Source organism: Castor canadensis, chromosome 2 (genome assembly GCF_047511655.1).
Source record: "Castor canadensis chromosome 2, mCasCan1.hap1v2, whole genome shotgun sequence".
NCBI classification, from domain to species: domain Eukaryota; kingdom Metazoa; phylum Chordata; class Mammalia; order Rodentia; family Castoridae; genus Castor; species Castor canadensis.
In genome coordinates this window covers 67,515,628-67,538,003 of record NC_133387.1, presented here as the reverse complement: position 1 = coordinate 67,538,003, position 22,376 = coordinate 67,515,628, and the positions used below count along the sequence as shown (strand labels likewise).

The 22,376-nt window shown below is 41.1% G+C and overlaps 1 long non-coding RNA gene, 1 other non-coding gene and 1 pseudogene across 2 annotated transcripts in view; 1 reads left to right on the top strand and 2 right to left on the bottom strand.

The window, feature by feature from the left end:
* Window positions 1-14,437, bottom strand: part of LOC141420673 (uncharacterized) — a 38,426-nt gene extending 23,989 nt beyond the window's left edge. Inside the window, exon 1 of the long non-coding RNA XR_012445197.1 lies at window positions 14,094-14,437. This is a non-coding gene — a long non-coding RNA (uncharacterized lncRNA). The remainder of the gene's footprint in view (window positions 1-14,093) is intronic.
* On the top strand, window positions 11,598-11,654 carry LOC141421061 (U6 spliceosomal RNA; annotated as a pseudogene).
* Window positions 14,438-22,051: 7,614 nt separating the features above from the next.
* Window positions 22,052-22,154, bottom strand: LOC141421058 (U6 spliceosomal RNA). The gene has a single exon (XR_012445752.1). It is a non-coding gene; the product is annotated as a U6 spliceosomal RNA (small nuclear RNA).
* Between the last annotated feature and the right edge of the window lie 222 nt (window positions 22,155-22,376).

The following is a 22,376-nucleotide window of genomic DNA, read 5'->3' as shown; positions in this document are numbered from 1 at the left end:
AGTGAAATTCGGAGGGATGAGAAATGGAGAGCAGTGCTGAGGGCGCTGAGGACTCCAGAAGAGCTTGGGCCTTCCTCCTCGTCCTGAGGAGGAGTCCAAGCCGAATGCGTGCGTGTGGCGAGTTTTATTACAGAAAAGGTGGAAGGGGGTTACAGGGTGTGGTCTCTGCCAGGTGGAAAAAAAGGGGGGGGGGATTTTTATTTTAGGTTGTTTTTATATCATCCTTAACTTGGAGGGAGGAAGACCCATGTCATTCCCCATCTCCAGTGGCCTTCGGGTCAGGGGGAAGAGCTGGGCGGACTCACGCACACACCTATGCTAATTCTCAGGTACCCCAAGTCCATGCGGGAGGAAATTTTCACTCTAGTTTAACAAAGGATTTAAAATTGAAATGGAGCTGTGGGGTGGCGGGGAGGTAAGTGAGGTGCTCTAAATGAGGCTGTAGGTTACTTTTCCCTAATGTCTAGTCTGCCTCGGTAGTAATGATGTTAAGGACCTAAGTGATATTTACACAGGTAGAACATAAATCAAGAGCAAGGTGAGTGGAACTTAAAAGGTTCTATGGTGCTTAAATTTAAAGAGGCTAAAGTTACTGGTTATTTTAGACTATGATAAATATGTATGTTACTAATAGGCATGGAAATGAAGTATTATTACTTTCAAAGTAACAAAGGTCAGATGCTTAAATTTTTCAAAAGAAACAAAAGAGAAAAACAAACAGGCAAGAAAAAACAGCAGAAAAAAGGATTGCTCATGAATTCTATACACACAATATGAATTATATTTATACCTATACACACTTAAAACCTGCAAAAGATTAAATTTTAAAATTTGATTTGCTACTTAGAAGAGTTACATCTAAAATAGAAGAGCAGCAAGGTTAAAAATATTTTTAAAGGAACAATTCAATGAAAATCATTGCTGCAACTTTCCTTCTCATGACATTAATGACTTGTGTGCTCAAGGTTACTGACATCATTGGTCTCCAGAACAGTGTGCCAACAAGTGTGGTGCCCAAAGGAACAGAGCATTCCAGCATTCCAGCTGTGGCTTTATTTACTAAGTTTGGGGACAATAATTGCCTCAGGCCAAGAGCACTCTCAGTCTCCTCTCAGATGCTACTGCTCAGGAAGCCACATTTAGAAATGTCAGAGGACAGTTCATGCAGGAAAAGATGCATTCTGAGAAATAGTGCCTGCTTCCTGCTATTTTTCTAGATCCTTCTGCTTTCAGTTTTTATGGGGTTTTTCCCAAATCCATTTTCTGGATCTTTTTTCAGGGTTTCTGTTCATTATCTTTTGTGTATGGTAGGTGTAGGATGGAGGGGAATCATAAGAATTACCTGTGGGCTTTTCTGAACCACATGTAGTTTACTTCTGAAAAGCTGATATGTACCATCAAGGTATGACAGTGGAAAGGGCCTGTGTGTTTAGATAAACCACCAGAGAATTTTTAAACACCTAGCATCTCTAGTTAAGAATCGCTGCTCTGTATAAACCACTACCCAAATACTGATGCATGATTTCACCCCTAAGTTAAACAATATAAACCATGTTACTTCCATTCTAAACCTGCATCGGTTGTGTTTTCTCTACTGCTTACAGAGCAAGGCAAGCACAAGACAGTCAAGAATATTCCTGTAAGGTTTATAAAACTTATCACCCTTGCCTGCCTAAGGAAGGAAAGGTTACTGTATTTTTCCTACAGGGAGCAAAGAAGGGAATAACTTAACTGAGAAAAAGACATAGTTAATATCATTTCCAGACTGAAAATTTATTAACTGGTCCAAACACATCGTTTCACTATGATAACTCTAAGGAGTCATCTATGAACAATTTCCATGCACAAAAAATTCTAGGTATATCCTTTTCTGAGTTATTTATATCCTTTACAATGTGCAAAAGTATTGCTCTTATTATCAAGAAATGACAGCAACCATTACTGATAATCACAAGTGCTGGTCACATAAGTCAGACCATGGGATATCAGGACTCCTCTAGGAATAAGGAATTTTCCCTCTTACTGGAGGTGGGCAAGGAGAGCTTTCTACCATGAAGGGCTGATGGTCCACTGCAAGAGCTGGGGGTCACAGAATTAAAGGCAGCTGAATTTAGCATGTTATGTGTATTCATTATGTATGTGTGTGTGTGTGTAAGAGAGAGAGAGAGAGAGAAAGATCATTCCTGTCCTCAACTAGCGTTGAACAGAGAACAAAACAATTAACATACATGCCATGAGTAATTAAACAGAATATTTCAAGTCCATTCCCAGGGAAACTTTAAATCTTCATAGGCAAGAATTCTAACTCATTGGACAAACTATTTCTTCGGCAAGTCCTTATCCATTTCTACCACTAGATACTGTTCTATGAGAGCAGGAGAAATACCTGGCCAATTTGAACGTATATTCTAGGGCCTAAGCTGGGGCTTGGCCCACAGAGACACTCAGCTATCACAAAGTGAGCAAAGGAAGGTTCATAGTGCAAAATTCTCACTTCTATCTCAGACACCACCTCCCTACCCCACTGTCAAGCCATGATTCATTTTCCACCTACTCCTACTCAACACTCCAGGGACTCATTTCATTGAGCCAAATGCTTGTGCCTTTAAGGCAAAAATTGATCAGTGGCAACTGGTCAACCATTTAAGGGGCCCCCATTTATCTGCATCTTGTGGGAATTCCAGAACAGCATTTCCATCTGTTGTACCAGAAAAGGTAAAGTTGAATCATTTCCCCAAAAGACCTCCATTACCACAACAAGCACTATGCCACTGATTAGGAAGCCTGAACTTTTAGTGTCATCAAAACCTTCCCAAACAAGATCTCAGATCCTCCAGACCACAATTTTTGTTTCTTTTTATCCTTTTGACCACACCCTCGGTAAGAATCACATGACACTAGGCAGAGCACACACACACACGCACACACACACAAACTGAAACCCTTACTTTGTGCAATGTACTCTGATACTGCTGCATCTGTCCTGTGTTTCTAATCTACTTTATTTTATTCCATTCTATTTTTGTAATGCTGATTTTAGCTCACAAAATTTATCTCTTGAATCACCAATGGTCGTAGCTTGCAGTTCAAAAACTCTGACCTAAAATGACCTAGTACCACATCACCCACCTTGGCCTCATATTCACAAGATCATAGCACTCCAGGAAGCCCCCGATCCAAACTTAAGGGCTCTGGTTATATTTGATGAGTTTCATGATTATACTGAATCCATTGACTTGCTCACAGTGCCTCTTCCTATGTAAAGAAAGCCTAGAAGAGAAAGAAATGAATATTTGTGCTTGCTGATTCCATGGCAGGGCATTTTACAGGCTAGCTTCCCATAATCCCTTCAGCAACTCTAAAGTAGGCACCATTCCCACTTCACAGGTAAAAAGCAAACTGATGAGCACAAAAATAAAAGTGTATTTGTGTACTAAGCCTAAGGCCATACACCTACTAGGAGCAAAGGAACATTTACAGCCAGGGCTGTCTGACTTGTGTGCTCTCTCATCCTCCTGATTGCATTACACCAACGTTGTGAAAAACCCTGCTTCCTCTTCCCTGTGTCTGTCCACACACAGCATCTCACTCCACATCTGGTTCACTCATCCCTTCCTTCAGGAAGTTTCCCTCCAAGAAACATGTTTGTCTACCTCTAAGACGAGAAGTTCACACTTTGTTTTTGCACTAGGGCTTGCCATGCTTGGCCACAGTGTGCTCGGCATATGCACATACCACGTGGGCATGAGTGTGTGGGTAGATGTGTCTATTGCTCTTCTGCTACAAAAATCACAGCCAGTTTCAGTAAACAGGTGCTTGCAGATCTTGGAGCTGTTTGTTAGGCCCCATGACTCCCTTCTGTGGAGCCTCAGCTGATCCAGCCCCTTGAGGCTGACTAATGGAACAGTTTCAACTATTTTTAGTTCTTTGGCCACTGACCTGACTATTCTTGGAGGAGGCAGTAGTAGTTGGGAGAGCTGCATCAACTTCACCAAACCACTTCTCAGGAAGCTGATGGCCTACAGGTTTGGGACAAGGGCTGAGAATAAGACATCCTGTAGACTTTCCAAGTGGGCAAAGAGCAGAATGCAGTCCAGACTGCCACCTCCACCATCTGACATTGTGGAAAGTCAGCAAAGAACCTAGAGAGGGAGGAGAGGGCCCTCCAGCCAGTCTGCAGCAAGCAATAAGAATAAAACCATCCTGCAGGTCATGAGAAGAAGCTGGTCCTACTCCTGGGCTTCTCTCAAGGTTTTCTAGGGTGCATGTGCCATGTGAAACTGGGAGGGGCTTGCTTAGGCCGTGCACTTGGGAAGTCACCACATTCACACCCTGGTAAAGCAGACTGCCTAACAGACACAGGCAGATTCTTTCAGTTGGACTGTGTCCTGAGACCAGAAGACTCTAAGCCACATAACTGCTCAGTTTATCAGTCAAGTATATATCCTGATCTAATCTCACTTTTTGAAGAGTTTTCCACATGGATTAGCTTGATGATATGTAGAAAAATTGCAGGTAAATAAATGGAATGTAAGTGTGAATATGAAAAGGAGAGAGAGAGAAAGAAAGAAGAGCTCGTGCTTGAGAGTGTCTAGGGTCCTTCTCTGTCTTTCAAAGTACTATGAGGAAAAATAGCTAACTACTTTTCAAAAGTTTTTGATATTAAAATCACTGTTTTATCTATAAACACCTTTCTTCATGAAGGATGGTAGCCTCTATTCCAAGCAAGTTTTAACATTACCCAATTCCTAAGACAAAATAACAGAAGTTGGAAGAGGTTAATCTTCACCCTATTCTAAAGGAAATCCGAATTTCATATTTATATTTCTTTACACCAAAGGCAACAATTTAATATCTAACCAATGTGCAAATTTCCCTGGCTTTCTTATAATTTTTATAGTAAAACTGACAGCAAAGCTTATTAGGAGAGGAGTAAACTTTCAATAGAATGAGAGCAGATTGTCTCCAGAATGACAATGATAATGACAATTATTTTTTACCCTGGAACAAATTAATATTGAGATAGAAGGGGCTTGGAGTGTTAAGTCCTTCCCTAGGACTAGTCCATGAGGTTAAAGTCATTGTTAAGTTCACAAGTCTAGGGTAGGTCTACAGATTTGTAGTGAATATATTATTGGGTTCACCCTCACCCCTAAAGTATGGTTTATAGACCTAGATCTTTGTTTTGTTAAGTAAAGATCTATTGTTCAGTGAATTGATGTTGACCTACTTCAAGGCAGGTGACTCAAAAACATCTGTGACATCCCATGACCTTAGTGGACTATATGGATCTTAACAGAAGTTGTGTAGTGTTTTTTTTTCTCAGAGACCTTGAAGAATACTCTATTTTAGGTTTTCTTTACATATCCCATCACTCATGGCTAAATGCTACCTAATATTCCCCACTCAAGGACTAGAGACCTTGAAATCAGTTAAGGACTAGAATGTCGAAGTCATTCTGGTTACTTCCTGCTGATATGGGTGGTTGGCCTAAGATAGGAGTCTCTTGTCCTTGCTGTTTGTCATTAGAGACAGCTGCGATCCCTTGGAGATGTAACCAGTAGTAATTGTGTTCAAGGAGGAGGAACCATGCTCACAGTTTCATGGAGTTCACCCTTGAGCACTATTATTTGTAGTTTTACAGAAGAAACAAACTTGATTAATACATCAATATAAGGTTTGATAACGAGTATCTGGATTTCTCCTGGAGTTATAGAAATATCAGATGATGGAAAGGCAGGGGTGCAAGTTTTTGTCCAGTTGGAAGGTAAACAGGTATGGGTATCAAGTAGCCATGCTTATGAAGTACTTCTTTTTAACCTCTTGGCTTTAATTGCTTTTGGATGGCAAGACACAGATGACTCCATTTGGAATCTGACAATTTCCCCTCTTGTCTGAATAGTTTTCTGTTAAACTTTTATTTTGGAAGTCTATTGGAACCAGCTTTTGAATAAGATAATAAATTATAATGGGTCAATGTGTCTCTTCAGTGTATTTTAATCTATGGGGCTCCCTGTGCCCATCTCCTTTTTTCCTTTCATTACTTTTATTCTGTTGAACTATCTCCTTTGTCTTAGAGACTCTCTTCCAGTCTAGTTTGAGGATTGTCTCACTGTGGTTGTTTCACATTCTTCATGGTCCTGTATATTGTCTTTAAATGATGGTCAAATCTAGAGGTGTGATCAAATTCAGGTCTAATATTTTTGATACTACTACTTCATTGGAAGATCTTCATACTTCCATAAGGAAGTTTGTGATATCTGGCTATCTACTCTTATGATGGTAGGAGATTTCCATAAAATAATCATCCTCTCATGAACTTTCTAATTTCTCTGAGGTACCTGTCATATAGGAAAAGTAGGATAAAAGTCCTAGCCTTTCCAATTACCAGTTCTCAAAACAATTAGCTGTTTTCCTAATCCTCCACAGGTAACCAATGAGGTGTGTTTTGTTTACTATCACAGTCACCATGAACTCATGGATGTTTAGCAGACCCTGTTGGTGCTCAACCACACATCCCCTGGGTTCACCTCAGAGTTCTCCTGTGTTTGCTTTGGACAGTAATGACACATGCTGATGGTTTCTCACATCACCCTGCTTTTGCTTCTTTGAGCACTTTCTCCAGTGCTATGTAAACAATGCTCAGCCCACTCTTGGGGAGTACAAAATTGATAGATTTAAATCTCAAAAACCAGCCTTTAACCTGTAAAGGATGGCTTCTCCTTTCCTTATAAAGCAATTCTTAAAGACACTCTACACATTTTAGGAGGGTCTTCAACTCACATTTCAGTTGTATTTTCCCTTCTCTTTGTCACTCTCCTCATCCTCTGACTTGTGTTTGCTGGGACTCCCTTACACACACACACACACACACACACACACACACACACACACACACTCATATAAACTATTCAATCATTTGTCTCATGGTCTGGTTTTGGGAAGCACCCAAATTAATACAGACTTAAGTATGTTTGATGACTTTTGATCTGTTGTAACTATTACCCTTCTAGACACTCAAATCATCTTATCTTAGGTCAGTTGGAGTCTATTCAAATGGGTTCTTAATCTTTTTCCACATGATATTGCTTGGTTTTGATAATTTCCTTTCTTTCTGCTATGACAAGACAGTTCACTCCCATCTTGTATATATCGTTCTCTAAACTAGTGATCAACCATTTCTCCAAAAAGGCTTTATGTTTATTTCTTTTGGTAGGAAATAGTGTTTAGAGAACACAATATTGACTCTAGGGGTGCTTAGTGCTATTGGACTAAGTAGGACAAGTAGGCAGATTAAGAAACTTTCCTGTTACTTTTCATGTCTTGCAATTTCTTATTGAAAGATAGACATTTTAAACAATATATAGGGGCAAATCTGGAAGTCAGATCTCCCCCCACAAGGGCTTTCTGCTTCTCTCCTTATTGTTATGATTGCTGTCATGTGCTTCTATAGTGATTTTATTGAGCTAATTCTGACAAATGTGTATTCTTTGTATCTACTATTTGTATTCTTAGGGTCGGCTATGATTAGACAGAGATTTCGTAATGCCTGAACTGATCAATCTCTTAACCTTTGCTAAGAACTGTGGGTGTTGGGGCCCACCTTCAGTGGGCTACTCTGCTTTTGTCTTCATTACTGCCTGTGCAAGTCCTTAAAATCACCCTGAGAAGACAGATTAAGGCCTTCTCCATTCCTTCTTGAGCATACAGAAAGTCCCGCACCAGCACAAGGCCTTTGAGAGTCTACAGAATATGCTAGAGCTTTTTCAAAGACCTGTATGTAAAGTTCATTCCCCAGTTTTTCCTCTGAAGTTTTAGTTGGCTTCTTGTTAGCCCATACTGGTAATGCTGCATTGTTAAACAACTGTTGATCTTTTTCAACAAATGTCCTGCAGGCATGCTGTTCACAGAGTGAGCTGTGAGTCATGTCAAATACAGACATGCTCTGAGAATGGAGCTTTCCAGGGAGTTCCCAGACAGGTCAAATAGTGACAGAGCTCTAGGAATGGATCTTTGGAGCACTCCAAACACATCCTTCCTCCTCCAGTGTCTGCCAGTCTGCTAATTTTCACAGCCATTGCAGTTGTGAGGCTGTGGTGAGCTGCTATGCAGAAGGGGTTGGGAGACTGGTGGGCAAGTTAAGCCACCCCACAGCTTGCTGTTCTTACAACTCATTTTTCTCGTACAAATACCCCTCAAATTGTTATGACCTTCTAGTCCAAGAATTTTGAAAACATACATTATGATAGTTTTTGCCACTGTTCTCTACCATTCCAGAAGTTGGGATCCTGGACAATTTAATTGTTAAGATATATTCTGAATTCATACTAATATTTAAAACATCAAATTTTGACTTAACTTTGACTTATCAACCTCACTGATTTTTCTTAATCTCCTTTCTCCTTTGTCAAACACCCTGTTGTCACATCCCACCAGCACTATTATTTTGGAGAAGACAAGATGGTTGTATTGAGGTACCCAGCACTCACCTGCTCCTCCACAAAGAACCAAAGCAACCCATGTTTAGCTGCATGATGAAGAGAGAGACTGGAAGAACACTGAATCTCAACAGTAGAGAAATTGAAGCCTTATAAAATCAAGAGACCTGGAACAGCAGCATAGCAAGAAAAATAAAATACCCCAGTACCTACCACCAAAGGAGCTCTCAGCAAACTGTCAGCGCAAATACTGGCAACTCTAACTATTGGAAAGGTTCATGGCCTTTGCACGTTCATAGCCTTAATAGATAAGAGACCTACATCTGCACAGAGTTCTGGCTTTGGAAAAGAATTTACTTCATCTCTCAGCAAGCCCCCTCCTCCCAAACACACACACACAGTGTGCTGTAGCCAGGAGCCATCTTGAGAAGAGACCTACTATCTTAATTTGGACTGCTCTAGGGGTCAGAAGCCCCTCCATATTCCTACCTCTAGGACTCACAGACATCCCACTGTACTGGCTCAGCAGTGGCTGCCTCAGGAGTCAGACGTGGCTGGGTGGAGGGACGGTCATAAACACGCAGAGTGCTGCATGGTAAGGAATGGGAATTGCAATGCAGAAAGGAGAAGAGGATGCCATCCACAAGAACTAAGGGGTCTGGGAGACTGCCTCTGGCACAGAGACACAGCCAGGCCAGTCATGTCTGATTTTTCATGGGTGTCAAGACTAAGGGTGACTGCCTGTGTGGTTCCTGCCACCCCTCTCCCAGCATTGTGCTTGGACAATGGTCACTAACAAGGCAGAGAAGGGGCTCTGAGTTCCCACTGCCCTTCAGCCAACAGAGGCATGCTGGGGCAGATAGAGCAGTACCACCATAACCGCTGCTGTCGTCCTGCCTCTGAGGCCCACAGCCTAAAAAGGTTCAGACGGAACTTTACCCAGTGATGGTCGTGTTCACTCTGAGAGCAAGAACTTATTGTATTAAAGTAATATACTGCCAGGTGCTGATGTGGCTCATGCCTGTAATCCTAGCTACACAGGAGGCAAAGATCAGGAGGACTGTGGTTCCACACCAGCCCAGGCAAATAGTTCTCGAGATCCTAGCTCAAAATACCTAACACTGGTGGAGTGGCTCAAGTGACTCAGAGTACCGAGTTCAAACCCCAGTACCACAAAAAAGTAATTTATTATAATCATTAATTTAGTATGCTATAATATAGTATTATTTTTCTTTGTCTCTCCAAATACATAAAACAAACTTAGAATAACCATACCAGTGTAATTGCCAAGACTATGATTATTGGAAATAGGTATGATATTTTGTTGTTCTTTTTGTCTTACAGGGTATCATACTGAGAGTGTAGACTCAAACCAATATGGTTTACAGTTAATTTGAAAAGTTTTTCGGGGCCAGGCACAGTGGCTCAAGCCTGTAATTGAAGCTACTCAGGAGGTAGAAATCAGAAGAATCAAAGTTGTAGGCCAGTCTGGGCAAAAACTTAGCAAAGACCCATCTCAATCAATAAGCCAGGTTTGTCTCTATGTTGATAGACGGGGGTTTATTTGTTTCATTTTACTTTTGCTTTTCAGGAGTTGATATTTTAAACTTAGTTTTGCTTTAGAATTAAGTAAAATATTTATATGGCTTTAAGGTCAAATCTATATGACAAGGTATATCAAAAAACTCTAACGGCTCTCCCTACCCTCCACCCTATTTCTTTCTCTAAGCACAACCAGTTTTGAAAATGTTTTTGTTGCTCCCTGTATTGTTATGTTGCATCATTAACATAAGCAAATGTTTATATCTTTTAGGATTTAGAAAGGATTGCACTTGTTTTAATCATTCCCTTTATACTGATCTGTTTACTTAATTCCTTTAAAATGATTTTATACTATTATGTATTGATTTCTACCACAAGTAATATGGAAATTAGCCAGTAACCTGTTCTCTCCCTGTTTCTTCTCCCTTAGCATCTAAGCTACCATTTTATCCCCAGTGAACATGGGGGTTTGGCGGTACTGGAGGTTGAACTCTGACTTGAGAGGCGGGCACTGTACCACTTAAGCCACATGGCAGCCTTTTGCTCAGGGTCTTGCTTTGTGCCAGGCCAACCTGAACCATGATCCTTCTACTCGTCCTTCCCTGAGTAGCTGGATGGAGGCATGCACCCACCATGCCCAGCCAGTGTTCGAGATGGCAGTCTTGCAAACGTTTTTGTCCAAAGATGGCCTCAAATCATGATCCAACCACTTTTTGCCTCCCAAGTCGCTAGGATTACAGACTTGAGCCCACTGCTCTCAGCCTGGAGTTAATCCTTAATAGGCAATCAGTGAGCTTAACCTGTTTTTCATGCACTCACGGTATTCATCCCCTAGTTCTTAAAGGTTGCACTCTATTATGCTGTCAGAAAAAGTAGCCATACACACTATAAACACACACGTACCTTTATAGTCTCCATTAGATTTAGTTCTATGGACAAACAGATGTTAATGTTTGCCACTCATCTTTCTGTTGTCATCTCTCCAACTGTCCTGTTACCTGAAAAATGTTCCTGGGTAGTTTCATCAGAAAGGTCTTTGAAATAATATTTCCTAAATTCTCATATCTTCAAAATAATTTTCCTGAAGCCCTTATAACTGAATATCAGGTTTTTAGATGTTCAGCCTTTAGTTCACATTTTATTTTCTCTCCTGGCATAAACCATTGCCATAAAAAAAATGGTAATCTGATGTTCTCTAAGAAGCATCTTGGTCCCTTTGAATATCCAACGGAATATCCAAAGGCTATTCAGTAATGTTTACAAGACTATATCTCAGTGAAAATATATGATGCTCTGAATCATATTTTCCCTGACACATAATGCATGCTTTAAGTTGTTTATGGCACTGGGGATGGAGCCCAGGCTCCGGCATGTGCTAGGCAAGCGCTCTGTCACTGAGCTCCACCCCGTCCTAAATTCACTTTTGAGGTTTATTTTTCTTGCATTTTCACTTTTAGCATTTACTATTTTCCTTTGCTTGGTTTCTTTTTCAGGAACTCCTATTATACATATGTTTGAACTTCTCTGCATATCTTCCAAAGCTATCATTTTCTCTCACACCCTCTTAATTTTTTATTTTTTCCTCCTTTTAATCTCCTTTTTTAAAATGAATATATGGTAGCATGGCCCCTGCACAAGAATGACATGCAAATTCATGAAGCACTCCATATTTTTTAAAAAATTAAAAATAAAAATGAATATATGGAGCTGGAGAGTGTAGCTCGGTGGCAGAGCATATGCTTAGCATGCTCAAAGCCCTGTGTCCCATCCCAGTGCACATGCACACATGCATGGGTATTTGCTCTTGTATTTCATATAGTTTAATCTTAATTTCTGAAATTATTTTTTTTAACTTCTAATTCTTTCCTCAGATAAGTTTGTTTCCTGTGTTTTCAAACACTCCTATTTTTCTAACACCTCATTTCTGAGTTCATTCCTCCTTTACACTTTGTTATAACTTTTGTCATCTTTTTATTTTAACCTGCTCTAAAAATATTAGATCACAGTTTTCATCTCTCCTGTGAACATGTTTTTCTTATGTGCACTTACTGTCTGAAAGAATGTTACTCTGCTCTTTATTATTCTGACAGGAACATTGAACAAGTGTTAACCATGGTCTTTTCTTGTGTTGCTTATGTTGAAGTATAATGAACTTCCCTTTTATTTTTGCAAAGAATAGATGGCCAAGGGCTGGCAGAGTGATTCAAGTGGTAGAGCACATGCCCAGCAAGTATGAGGCCCTGAGTTCAAACCCCAGTAAAGTTAAAAAAAAAAAAAAAGAAGAAGAATGGATGGCCAAGAACAGCTTTTTTAAGTTTTGCATCTCTAGAGCTCCTTTGGTTTCGATACTACATGATAAGAAATGTAGCCTTGGTGCTTTCTAAAACATGCTCCCATGCACCCTCCCATTTTCTTCATTCCCTTGTCCCTTTTGTCCTTTTTCTGCTCAATTTTGATTTGACTCCCAGCACTTGTTCCTCAGTTCAGTAATAAGAATGCTTAGCAAGAGAAGAATGTGCAGCAAAGATGTAGCCCAGAACACCAAGAATGTCTGCTAGCTGGCCCATCACAGAAGTTTGCCAAGGCTCTTCTGGAAAGGCAACTTCACTCTTTCTCTGGAGAGCCTCGGCCCACTCTGTGAGGTCTGGGTGGTGCCAACAATCTCTGTGCACAAGCACCAGCAGTGAGCTGGGATCCAAGCCAGGGATGGCAATTAGAGCCTTTCTTATAGCTGATAGGCAGGGACTAGGGGCAAGGTCTTTCTACAGGGTTGCTTAGCTGTGAGTTTATGAGCCCCACCTGCTGGTAGCCATTTCTCTTAATCATGAGGATGAAGTCGATTTGCAATGGGAGGAAAGGGGGGCTCCAGCTATCAAGAAAGCTGGGATGGTTAATGAAATCTCTGAATTTAGCTGAAGCAGTTGTGTTCTTGGACTTTGCACTACATGGGCCAATAAATCTATTTTCTGCTTGAGCTGGCTGTACATGGATTCTGACACTGCAATCCCCAAAAACCCAGAGTAACACAGTTGTAAACATGAGAACACACGGACAGTGCCATTGAAATGATTTTTCTCAAATCATTCCCTATGAAGGCTATTTTTTTTTTAACTAAGAGGATTAAAGATTAAGGAAAAGAAATAAAAACTGAGCAAGGAATGTGACAGAAATTACTTTGCCTGTGAGCAAGAGAATACTTTGGCTAAAATTTTGTCAATTAGTCTGTTTTAGAAAAGTATGCACTAAATAAGTTCAGCATGTGACTTGTAAGTAAACCGAAGAGAAGTAACAGGGTTAGGGAGGACAAATGGCATCTCATTTTGATAGACCAGGGCTGGTAGAGCTTGATTGAAAAAAAAAAAAAGGTGTAAATTACTGTTGTGGAGGAGTGGACCCATCAAAACAAGGACCTGCTGGGGTAACTGATAAATTCAAAAGCTTAAGAACCACTACTCTAGTATGGGAATCTTCACTTTTTAAAAATTGTATGTATTTTGGCTGTGTAATCCAAGTACTCTAGAGGCTGGGGCAGAAGGACTACGAGTTAGAGGGCAGGCTAGGCCACAAAGTGAGACCCCATCTCTAAACAAAATTATGTTTATTTTATATTTTGCTTATTTGGGGGCTTATTTTCCAAAAATAAATCTTAAAGTCATATTCTCTGATCTCTAAACATACATCCACTCCATCATCAGCTGGTTTTACCAAATGCTATGAAATACTTTTTCAGCATATTACACTTAGTGATAGCAAGAACCTGGGGAATCATTTACCCCAAGGTCAGATCCAAAACAAAAAGTAGCAATGACTGTATACCAGAAAGGCAGGAAACAAACATCTGAGATTCATTAAGATGTTTTATAATAACATCAGAGAAATAGTATCTTTATCTTGAATAAGAGAGTGAACCGAAATCTGGCCCAGATAAATAATTTAGACTTGATGGGACTCTCTTGATGCTAAAATAGCTCATGTATAAACACCACAGATGCCAGACCCTCAGGCCCTGAGAGCAGCCTCTTTTCTCTCTTCACTGGAGTGGCTGAAAGGGCACCAAACACTCTCCTAGACCAGAATAGAACAGAAAAAGATCAAGGAAGGCCAGAATCTCACCTTATCACCCTGGAGATGGAACAGATGCACGGTGGATTTGTGAGAGCCTGTGTGGCTGTTAGTACCACTGAGGAGCCTCATCCACTTCCGGGGGAGGGCCCAGTTCTATCAGTGATTTCACCTGCAAGTTGTTCTACTTGATGCTGCAAGAGAGGCCCGAGAGAGGTGGCTGCAGTAACAAACCCTAGCCTTTTATTTTCCTGAGATTCTTTGTAGAAGAACACTTTTCTGCTCATTTTTTTCTTAAAGTCTCTGAAATCAACATGGAGCTAGCTCTTGATTTGGATGAGGGAAAGGATCAAAAGCAGAGCTATTGCCCTGTCTTTTGCTTAATAATTATTCAAAAAATAGTACATGCACTTCTTCCTGATTTGATCTTCTAGGAACTGAAGTTGGCAATTTCCCAGGCAGTTCTAGAAGCTGACTAAAAATCAGGACTTGGATCCTAGTTTTCTCACACATCCTTATCCCAGCCACTTCCTAGATGCTCATGGTGACTTTTAGCTGAATTGTTTTGTTTTGTTTTTATGCACTTCCTTTCTTAACCCAGTCTAGAAAGAGAACTTCCTGCCAGGGCCCTTAAGAATATTAGCAACAGTAGTCACAGGCGACAAACCATTTCTGCAAACACCATCACCTGTGCTCCTTTAACAATCCTGTGAGGAATGGAGGGTGAGTACCATGGGCCTCATTCTGAGGAGTGACAGACTGAGAGCCAATTAAGTTAAGCTGGTAATGGAAAGGGCAGACATTTGAAATCCTAGTCCTGGACCCTGACATTCAAAAAGGTAATAGCACCCTCCCAAGTTACCTCTCAGGTAGTTACAGACTTGGAGGTTGACTGGCCAACTAGTGGAACCAGAAAAATCTGTCTCAAATGTTAATCGGAGTCTGGGCCTGAGAAGTTGGTGTTGCTTCCATGTTTTTTCCATGGAAGAAAGAATGGCTTTAGTGTGTCATGCTCCAGGGAGACAATGGTGACAAAAGAGGGAAATAGTTGTCAACCTACCATACATGCAGTTAATGCTTACAGTTGTCAATCAGAACTCTTAGAAGTGGAGAGGACTCATGCAGAGTTGTCACTCGGGGGCTTACAAAACATTTTAGGTCTCTTCCAACACTAGAATTTCTAAGAATGACCTGAAAAGAAGACCTGAAAGTGAAACTGTGATTCACTGAGGATGTTGCTTGCATCTTTCTGCTGCAAGGTAAACCAGAGTGTAAAAACCAAAGTTCTTTATTTTCTCAGATCCAGGTAGAGAGGGTGGAGAGGAAAGAGGTAAGATTTCATACGAATTGGACATAGAGACACAAAGGAGTGGAGGGAACAAACAAGAAGAAAGGAGGAGGGATCAGGGACTGTGTCATGTGTCCTTTGAGAGAATCACTTGAAGGAACACCAAGTCTCTAGCCTGATAATGCTGATAAACTCAACTCTGAGAATCACATAGAAGTAAGAGAAAGATATTGCCTAACTGAAAAAAATTAAAAACCTATTTTAGTCCATTTCTTCCCCTCCTCCATGCAGAAATATTTAGCAAGCATTACACCTGGTATAATGGGTTTAATTGTGTTTTCCAGAAAATATTTGTGCAGGTTCTAATTCCAGCTACCTCAGAATGTGACCTCATTTAGAAATAGAGTCCTTACAGAGGTGATCAAGTTAAAATGAAGCCAGTATGGGTCCTAATCCAATATGGCTGGTGTCCTTGTCCTTATTTTTGAAAAATGTGAACACAAAAACAGACAAAGAGGGAGAATTCCACGTGGAATGAAGACAGCAATCAGAGTGATACATCTATCTACTAAGGAACACCTCCAACTGCCAGCCAGCCACTCAAAGGTAGGGGACAGGCGTGGAACAGACTCAAGATCAAGGCCCTGGGGAGAGGCCTTGATCTTGGCTTCTAGCCTCCAGAACTGTGAGGCACTACGTTTCTTAAAGAAAAACAAAACAAACAAACAAACAAACAAAAAAAACCGCCAGTCTGTGGTACTTTGTAATGGCAGCCTTGAAAACTGATACACCTGGCTATTTTGGGCTTTCACTTTTCCCACTACATAATTTCTGGTAAAGGTCTGGTGTGCTCTGAAACTGTGAAGCAAGTTAGAGCAGGAAGAAAATGTTGAAATCACGGGGTACTACCTTTGTTTAACAGATAAGAAAATCAAAGTTCAGGAAGAATAAGTGGTTTGGCCCCAGTTTTCAGGGTGACAAAGCCAGAATTCAAATCCAAGTGTCCTGACTTCTAATCCATAGACCTTTTTTCCAGGGCATGTCTTAACCAAAACTGCAAAGGCAGCCCTTCAGTAGCCTGACTCGCAGAGCTGGCATCTTAAGTGTGAAACTGGGGACTGAAGTTACTGTGGACCCTTGTATGGTTCCAGGAGACCTCAAGCAAAACCCACCCAAGCTCAGAATGCAGAGTCCAGCGCTGTACTGTGGATGCTTGAGTTTTTTTCCCCATAATACTGCCCAAATTCCACTAAAGACATGCTGCCTCTCAACAAATCTAAACTTTTCACTTTATCACTGAAATTGTGCACATTAACTTTTACCTTGCTTTTTTGGGTACCATTTGCATTTTGAGAGGCAGATTTTCACAGAATTAAATGCAGATCACACAATGATTTAAACACAATGCTAACGTGGGGCTGACTGAAAGTTTCTCTGCATCCACTGAGCTGTGTAATGTGTGCACAGGAATTTAACTTTTTTGTTTTTGAAAATTCTTTTCATTTAAAAAATTTGCTATTATTTTTTTACCTTACTATACTTAGGTCCTGCCTGCATGACAACTGGCATGACTAGATGCTCCTGCTGACTGCCAACCCAGGCCCACCATGCCATTGGTCTTTCCTCACCGTTCTCCTCTATGACCTTTCCCAGACTGTCAAACCATGGGTCTAGGAAGGCTGGAGAGGAAAAGATTCCACATTAGCTGGAATGCCAAGAAGAACCTGTGATTGAAACATAAATTTGCAAAAAGGTCTTAGGAAACTTAGCTCTGAATAAACTGTCTGATCCTCAGAAATGTTCAAAAGGATGGGGCATTGTTTTCTTCTCTGCTTCTATATGAAAAGATAGCACTGGGCCATTTTCCTTCAGCCGTTCAGATTGGCCCAAGTGGCTTACCCTCCCGAGTCCGAGGCATTCAGTAGTCCCCCTCCAAAGTCTTTAAAATGTGCAAAAAGGAAATAACTTCTTCACAAAGGGGCCTCAAGCAGTTCCTTGATTTCTGTCCCACTTAGAAAATATGTCATGTGCCAGATACAGACACATTTAGAGGAGCAGCAATGGGGCAAAATTCTGGTAAGTGAGGCTTGATTTTGTTTACCAAGTTCAAAGTGAAGATAATAGTGGCTCCTTCCTACTCACCCTCTTACTTTCTCTCTGGGGACTGGGCCTTTCTTGACCTTGTCTCTTAGCATGAGGAGTGAGGCAGAGTAACAAAGTGGCCCACAGCCCCAAGTTGGAGCTATCAAGGAAGGGTTTTGGGTCACCTGTCCAAGTGTCCCTGAGTACATCTTTTCTTCAGCTGCTCAGGCTCAGCCCTGTGACAGGAAACCAGGCACAACATGTGTGCTTTGGGACAGAGAAGATGAAACTGTTCCACTGTCTTTTTTCCTGTGGGAGTGCTGGCTTATCTTCCTTTTTCTACTTTCCCCTACAATAACCAAATAATATTTCCCAACAATAACCAAACAGAACCTTCCTGAACTAATCGCTTCCTCACCTTACTTTTTTTTTTTAAACTACCATTTTAAGTTTGGTGCCAAATACATAGCAGTAAAAGCCATTGTGTGGCCTGTTTTCCTTCAAAGTATAGAATCAAGTTATCTCTGCCTGTAGCCTGGCCTAACTGCCCAGTCACTTTGTATATGTCTGGCTTCAAAGAGGACTGCTGTGAATCCAAAAGTTAATAACTGTTATTAGCCAGTTTTTCATCACTATAATGACATACCTGAGACAGGCTATTTATGAAGAAAGGCTTGTTCAGCTCATGGTTTTGGAATTTCAAAGTCCAAACAGCATGGGTCCAGCTTGGTAGGGGCCACTCCTGAGTAAATGGCAGATGGCAATGATGGGAGTGCATTGGGGTAGCAAAAGAGCAATTACACCCACAGATCATCAGTAGAGAAAGCGCACTGAATGGGGTCAAACTTATTTTTTTCCAACAATCCTTGTGGAGAACTACCTTCCAAGAGTACACTCCAATGACCCAATGACTCCCATCTCCTAAAGATTCCACTACTTCCCAATAGCCCCAACCTGGAGACCAAACCTTTAACATATGGGTCTTTGGGAGACACTCAACATCCAAACCGCAGCAATAATTATCCCTGTCTTTTACTCAAAAGATTATACAGAGAGAGAGAAAGAGAGCTGTATCCTTCCATTCTCCAACCTTCATACTCCGATAACATTCTGCCAGAAGTTTCCCGTCCTTTCTCCATCCACAAAGTTACTGACATAACAGCCATGTTTGGACAAGATGACCTTGTCCCTCTATACCACCACACCCCCTAAGCCCATTGGACCAGATAATGTCCCCTCCTGAAGAGTTTGGAGTTTGGACCCAGAAGTCCAGCACCATTCAGGCTGTGCTGATACATGGAGGAGCTCTGACCCAGGAGCTGCTGACAGTGTTTGTTTTCTACCAAGTGAGTTATAAAGCAGAAGTTGCTCTTCAGCCAAACGGGTGCATGAAGTGGGTTTGCACTGCAGGAGAAAGACAGACAGAGTTTGGGAGTCTTCAAATTGCCATGGTGATTTTATCACTAGTTCCAGGAAATTCCTAAGGTCCAGCTACCTCTTAACCCTGCGTTCCTTGTGGCACCGTTGGCCTCAGCAAACTCATGGAGACTTCTGTTGCTTACAACCAAAAAAATCCCTACTGATCAGAAATCATCTCAGAAACCATTGACGGGGGAATGGCCAAGACCAGAGCAGTGTGGGGTCCCTTAAAGAGCACTCCCAGGAAGCTTTGAAAATCCACCTAACTATATCCTTTGAGCCATATTTTATCACCTTATCCATGAGACATGAGTTTGGGAGATGACTAACATCCAGACACCTTCCTTATCCCTATTATTCTTTGAGCTGGTGCATTAACCACAACTAAAGGCTTGCATTTACTCTTGCTGCCATGTTTTATGGACAGTACTAGTTCACAATTTCTCCTTTATCTGGAATCTTTGAAGTCCAATGTTTTTGTAACTCAGATATATTCTAATCTTAAAAAATATAGTGCCTATATTGTAAATTGCATAACTCTTCTAACAGGGGCTGACTGCCCTCTAATCAAACACAATATTTCTGCAACAAAATGCAGTAACATCAAAAAGTAGGACAAATAATATAGTTCCAGGTCAAGTTTTCCTGCCAATTACCTTCAGAAGAGTTCAGGCCAGGTTTACTCCTCAAGTATACCTCAACTTACTTTTTTAGGTTGACAGATTTCCCAATCTGGCCAGTTATTATCTGGGGTACTCAGGGAGAACCTGAGCAAAGTTCTTATCCCCTTTGGCCATCTGTCACTAGTCTGTGAAACAGAGACTAGTAATGGTCCAGGAGTGTGGTATCAAAAGCTCTAAAATGAGGAGTTTTAGTAACCCACTTGGGGATTATTTAATAACCTGGGTTATTTATGATCTTCATGGCATCAAAGAGTCCACAGAAACTTGCTATGTTAGGTCAGAATAACCTCATGTTTCTCCTGAGCTAAAGAATTTTGTGACATCATTTTTGTGACATTTAAAACCTTTTCCCAAATGGACTGGCTATAAAAGCTATAGCCTGAACTGCCATCCCACCCTGTCACTCATTGTTATACTGCCTGTTCAAACTCGACCCTAATCAAGGATGGCAGGTGGGGTCTGGAAAACCACACGCAGAGAAATTAAGAGGACTGAAGCTGTTTAACAGAATAGAGAAATCCAAAGAGGAAATGTGATCAATTTATTCAGATATCTGTTCCCTTCCCAAATTCCTTCCAATATGCCATTTTTAACAGGGGGACATTGGGTTATCAAGAACATTGAGAGCAATCTTGCAAGAAGAGATTCTGAGGTTGTGAGAAACAGGACTGGGAGGTATGTATAGGACAAGCAGAGCAAGTGCGAGTGTCAGCAACATTAGGTCTTTATCTTTTAGTTCATTCATTCATCAAACACTCATTGAGTGCCTACCTTATACAGTGCTGGGAAATGCCAGAGAACAAATTGCCCTGGACCTCCAAATCCTTCTGTGAGCCTGCTCCTGGCTGCCCTTCTGGACTTCTCTATGTCCTCTCTATCTCCCACTGAATCTAGGCACACTAACCCTCTCGTACCACAAATCCTACAGGATCTTTCCACCATCTGGGCTTTGATCATGCAATCCCCTTTGTCTGCCACTTACACCTTCCTGCTCTTCAAATGGGTATCTTCTCAGTCATTCAGATCTCAAGGTACACATCATTTCCTCAGTGAGAGCTGCCCCACCCACCCAATCAAAGAAGCCACCTTGTCACTTGTCACCTTAATTTTCATCTTCACACTTCTTGGTATCTAATGGTTTTCCTTGGTTTGTGTTTCTTCACTTCCTCCCTGTATTGAATGTAACTTCGTGTTGTCAAGAGCCCATCTGTTTGGAGGCTGTTGTAATTTGCAATGTTTTGTGGTACCCAGCACATAGCAAGTTGTCTACAAGTATTTATTGAATGAATTGATACACAAGAAATTGAGCTTCCATGTGGTATGATTTTGGGAAGCATGTGACTGTAAACTACAGAAAATACAACGTGGGTTGTGTCTGAGATGGCTGGTTTTTTGGCAACACCCAACCTCCTCATCTTTCACAAAAAAACTCCTGGGTTTTAGCTAAGAATATTCCTGCCCAACTGGACCTTATTTCTCTCATCTTCCTTTATGGCATGGATTTGGCCAATGGGATGTGGGTGGAAATGAGGTATGCCATTTCTGAGTTATGCCCTTAAAAGAAATGTGCATGCTTTCCCAGCCCTTGTACCCTTCCTGCTACCTAGACAACCTCAGGATCTAAAGCAACTCTTCTGGACTCAAAGATGCAAATTTTGTGTTGAGGATAGCAGAGCCACCGTGAAACTTTGGACAGTGAACTTCTGAAGCACCGCCTAGAGAAAAATAACTTCTGTCTTCTTTGAGCCATATATTGGGTGTGGGGAGGGTTCTTAAATATTGCAGCTAGGTCAATGTCCTATGACGACTAGCGAAAGTTTTTAAGTCTTTTCCAACAATGTAGTGTTCTTGCTGTACCTACCCTGCCTCTGCCAGAAACTACCCAAAAACTACTTCCATTTTTTTTTATCTTATCCTTACTGTTTTTCAACTGAGTTTCTGTGTCCCACAACATATTATATCTGTAAGCTTTGACTTGCAGAAGAAGAAGGAAACACAAGAGGCAAATGCCCACAGGAAAGCGTGAGTATGCTAAATCCTTTGCCTGTAGCATCTTGTTTAATTCTCCCAATAGACCTGTGAGTCTGATGTTGCTGTTTTCATTTTATACATAAAGAATCAAGCTCAGAGAGGTTAGGTTTCTTAATCATGGACACAGAGCTAGTAAGTGGCAGAGCTGGACTTTGAACCCAGGGGTCAGCTGAACTTGCTCTTTCCTGTATTCTGAGTTTACAGCATGGTATGCACAGAGATCGAGGGGCTGTACCTGGGTTGTCAAATTTGTTTTCCTTTTGGCTGTAATTGATTTCATGAGTGTAATTGTGAGACTTTCACTTCACAATTTTGTCACTAATATCTTTATCTAGCCCACCATTCCTCAGGACCATGTTTATTTGTTTATAATAAACCTGTGGTAAAATATATCTAACATAAAATGGACCATAACTCCTTTTAAGTGTACAGCACAGGGCATTCAGTACATTCACATTTACAATCATCATCACTGTCCATCGCCAAAACTTTTTCAACAATTCTGAAAATCTGTAGAATAACTCTCGTATGTTCATGCCATACTTGCATAGGGACTATGCTAGTCCCTGCAGAGTTCCAATTTTAATGCATATACCTCAAAGCAAGCACAGGGAGAGGGAGGGGGAGAGGAAGAGAGAGAGCATGCATAAACTGGAATCTAGACCCACACTCAGGTTTCTAGCTAGGGTGACTAGGTGGCTAGCTCTGCTATTGATCCTCATAAAAAATACCACACAGAAGGTATACCACACAGAGAGACAAAGGAGGTCTCTCCTCCTCCTTTGTCCTCTAGTCAGTGGGAGTGTGCTTAAGTCATTGGTTTTCTAATTC